This window comes from Lipotes vexillifer, unplaced genomic scaffold (genome assembly GCF_000442215.2).
Source record: "Lipotes vexillifer unplaced genomic scaffold, Lipotes_vexillifer_v1.1 scaffold1707, whole genome shotgun sequence".
Lineage (NCBI taxonomy): Eukaryota > Metazoa > Chordata > Mammalia > Artiodactyla > Lipotidae > Lipotes > Lipotes vexillifer.
The window spans coordinates 124,546-129,023 of record NW_006770857.1 but is presented as its reverse complement, the minus strand read 5'-3'; the positions used below and the strand labels follow the sequence as shown (position 1 = coordinate 129,023).

Here is a 4,478-nt window from a genome sequence, read left to right as displayed (position 1 = left end):
GTGTGTGTGTGTGTGTGTGTGTGTGTGTGTGTGTGTGTGTGTGTGTGTGTGTGTGTGTGTGTGTGTGTGTGTGTGTGTGTGTGTTTCCCTCCCCTTCCCTCTAATTACCCCTACCCCACACCGGAATTGATTTCCCTTCAGACTGTTGAGGGTGAAAGGGTAGGTAGGTTAGAGGCTTTAAGTGAACGGTTTACCACCACAGCTCATTGGCGATTGAAATGCGAACCCTCTCACTCGGCAGGTGGAATGGGGCTTTGATGTATCCCATTGTTGGGTGGTGGTTGGTGGTGGAGGGCAGGGGAAGAATCAACAGCTGACGTAGTATTGAGGGCTCATCAGCAGAAACTGCTTAATTTCTCTGCTCTCAGGCAGTTTTGTGGAGCGCTGAATTTGGGGAAGTGGAACCAGGGCACCTAGAAGAAAGGGCTGGCTCTGCCCACAGTCAGGCCTGTGTGGTGCGGAGAAAAGTGCTCAGGTAGAGAAGGCTTCTCTCCATTTGCAGCATCCTCTTGCTTGAGGGAATGTGAGTTATGATGAAATCTCGTTCTTGCCCAAAGGGTGAGGGTGTGGGGTCCTCACCTAAGCAGGATAATCAGAGAAGTTCTGAGGGTCGTCACCCTTCATGGAAAGATCTCCTGCTACAGTTTCTCAGCTTCCGTCCTACCAAATGGTAGAATTCAACCAAACTTTGGTAGAACTCTACCAAATTCTATAGCAATGCACTTCAGCTAATTCAAGACGGTCTGAAGACAGAGATCACCAAAGTATCATGAAAGGATCTAAGTTGTAATTTAAATGTACGTCATACAGCATTTGTTTGTGTCAAGAAATCAGAGAAGGGTGATTGGTAGGAATTCTCCAAAAGCTGAGGGAGGGTTTTGGTGTAGAACCATACTGTCCATTGCTATAGCCGCACGTGGCTAATGAGCTCTTGAAATGTGGCCACTTCAAATTGAGATGTGCTGTAAGGATAATGTGTCCATGGAATTTTGAAGAATTAGTAAGAAAAAGGAATGTAAAATAACTCATTAATAATTGTTTAATATTGATTCCATGTTGAAATAATGTTTGGACATATTAGGGTAAATAAAATATTCTAAAATTAATTTCACTTTGAAAAATTATGTTTTTAAAGTGTGGCTACTAGAAACTTTAAAATTATAAATGTGTCTCAGATAGTATTTCAACTGGACAGCGCCAGACAGGATTTCATCTTAATTCTCATGTCTGCATACGATTCCTTTTTCCCACTAGAGGGAGATGTGTCCTAATTTGGGGGAGTCAGCTGCTTAGTTTGTAAACTTCACTGCTTTGGAATGTACCCTTTTAAAAAAGAAGCACTCGAGTTTTTGCTTTGTTTCAATTCTGCATAATTCTGTTGTTTCTGGAGGTTGCACTTTGTAGGAAAGTGAAGCCAAAACAGAGGAGGCAGGAAAGCAGAGAGGTTTTCCCCCTTGATTTTGTTAGCGTTCAAGAGAGACCTGTTACTTTGTTGGATTGTAGTAGCTTGCTGCTTGTTTGTGGGTTGTTCCCTTGGAACTTGAGTCTGTGTACAGCACAGCGCACACACACAGACACGCACACACACACACACACACACACACACACACACACACAACGTGGCCTGTGTGCAGCAGTAACAGAAAGGACCAGGGCAATCACACACAGCCACAGCACCTCCTGGACCTTAAGGAATTCAGTGTGAATGTGTCCTTTAGTTGCACCCTGTGGCACACTGGGCCCCAGTACTAGATGAGCTTCCCTTTTCTGCTTTTCCTGGGGGCAGTGTTGCCTGGGCTTTGAGGCTGGGGCTGCTGTTTGCATCTAGTGTGTGTAAATCTGCCCGTTGATCCTACTCTGAAACCAGCATCGTTTCATGATTATGTTTTAGTGATGCACTCTCTCCTGGTTTTCCTTTGATCTTTCTGGGTAGCTCCTTTGTGGTCCTCTGTGTTTTTTGTATGTTTGTTGGTCCGATGAGCACTGGATTTTTCTTTTCTTGTCTATGCAGTCTGTGCCCTTTTGGGTGATCTCAGCCATTCTGGAGGCTTCATTACTACCCTTATACTGGGGACTCCTAAGTCTTTACCTCCAACTGAGGCGCTGTTTTGAGCTCCATCCATGCCCATCCAGCTGCCTATTGACATCACATAGACACCCCAGACTCAGCCCCCATAGCACTCCTTACCTCCCATATCATGGCATTCTTCAGCCCCATTGTAATTTCTTATTATTTGTTTGTCTCTCTCATCCAGTGTACAGTAAGTCCCAGGAGAGCAAAAGCCTAGCCAATCGTGTTCTGCGTTACTCTTACTATTTCACACTGCGCCTGGTTATTGTTCACCCTTAGGAAGTATTTGAGTAAGATTTTAAAATATTTTTTGTTTTAAACCAATTGTACTGTTTACTTATAAGCATATGTATTACCATTATACAATTCCATCAATAATCTTGTTAGCTTTATATCACAGGGCTATGATCACCACCATTTTGTGGCATGGTCTATTTAAAAATTTTTTTCACCATCTGTACAAGTGGGGCATTTGCCCTCATCCCTCCTGTGCTTCCTTGTGCTGGAAGCTTTTGCGCTTAATCCCTCTCCTTTTGTGACCCTTATGACAAATTAAAGGGACATTTCCATCAGCCCCACCATGTATTTCCAGGAACTGAGGTCACAGAAATGAAGGAGTGTGACATGTTTCCATGCCTGTGGCTCAGTCCACGGGCAGCTTTTCCAGGACGTATTCCAGTTTCCTTTGGTACCTCTCCTGTTAAACCAAGCCCAGTTTCATTTGGATTCGTGACTAACGCACACTGTTTTTCTTGTCAGAACATGAAGAGGAACTGGACCAAGAATTTGACCTGGAGACTGGCACTTTATTTGGAGGATTAAAGAAGGTACAGAGTGGATCAGTGATAAACCTTTTCAATTTTCAAACCTGGTGTCAGTGTTTTGCATCACTTTTGTATTTGGCGTTGACCCAGCCATAGTACTCAGCAGCGACTGGACATTAAGTACCTTTCCTGCCGTAAAAGGTATAAGTGTGCCGTGTAGAGAAAGGCATTCCCCGTGCTTTGTCTTTATCTCATCCCATGTTCTCCTCTCAAAATACTAGAGATGTGGATCAGGAACCTTATCGGGTCATGCAGATTTCACTTTTGTAAAGTTTAGGAAGTTCCTTCCTGACCCAGCCATAGCTATTGGAATCAAATGTGGCTCCTGGACACTCCCTATACCAACTCATGGCAACTATGGAACTGTTTCCTTCCTGCCTCTACTGCCCCTGGCCGTCCACACCCTGCAGAGCATGCTGGGAATCCCCCGCCCCTCTGCTCCCTGGTTCCAGGTGGCAGTGGGCCATTTATCCTCTACTGCAGCTCATTGTGCCTGATTAGATCGCTGGCAGGGTGGCCGCTGTTGCTCTCCTAGTGGTGACGGTTAGCACTTCTGTTCTTCAGAGTATGTCATGGGTAGGTACCAGACCCTCCTCTTTTGATTGCAAGATGTTAGACTACTTTCTGTGTCCCACCAGAACCCCTTTCCTCTTGAGTCTGGAGTTTTTCTCATTCTTCCCCTTTCAGTTTTCCAGGACCCCATTTCAGTAATGACTTGGATCACATGACGTCCAGCTTCAGCTCATAGTTTGGGTTCAGGTCAACCCTAGTGAGGATCTGTGTATTTGTTTTTCTAGGCATTTGGATATGTTTAAAAAAATGATATCACACCATTGCTTTTTACTATTTTTGCTCTAAGTGTGTAGTGTGCCAGGTGTATTGTAAGTTTAATCAGCTTTTGTTGGTTGGCTTGGGGCATAGAATGATGCTTGCACTCCACGTTCTGAGCACCTGACTTACAAATGAACTTTGGAAGACAATTCGTTTCCAAACTGGGTACTGCCTGTATTGATATCTTCCTACTTTGAGAGTTACAGATCTTACTTAGAATTGAAGAAAATTGGCTTCAGTTTCCATTTGATTTTCTAGGGTAACCTGTCCCTTTTCTTCCAGCTCTGGCTCTGTACAGAGCCACCGTATTAAATACATGGCTTATGTTTGTCTGGGGCTGGGAAGAATGTCCTGCCCTGCATGATGCTCTTCCCAGTTGTTCTACCCACCAGACATTTCTGTGAAAAGTTGGATATAAATTTAATTTTCGTACATCGAATCCATTTGTAAATGTTTCTGATTTAAATAAGCCCTTTTTAGGATTATTAGTAAGACGTGTAATGTGGGTGGTATTGTGCCCACTTCAGAGATGAGGAAATTTGGGAAGCTTTATGTCACAGTGGAATTTGAGTTGTCACAGTGTTACAGAACTCAGGTTTAGCTGCTCATCGCTCAGGAATCCAATACTGAGATAAGTGTTGGGTAAAAGGAAAGGTAGCTTTATTGAGGTAGCTGTCAATCCTGGCGAGAAGGTGGACTCATGTCCCAAAGAACCAACTCCCCAAGTTTTGTTCAGAAATTATGTAGGGGAA

General features: G+C 43.9%; 1 protein-coding gene across 1 annotated transcript in view; it reads left to right on the top strand.

Moving 5' to 3' along the window:
* HHAT (hedgehog acyltransferase) overlaps positions 1 to 4,478 on the top strand; it is a gene marked incomplete at its 3' end in the record, with an annotated part of 151,745 nt that overhangs the window by 25,180 nt on the left and 122,087 nt on the right. The window contains exon 2 of the mRNA XM_007446360.1: positions 2,831 to 2,898. The remainder of the gene's footprint in view (positions 1 to 2,830; positions 2,899 to 4,478) is intronic.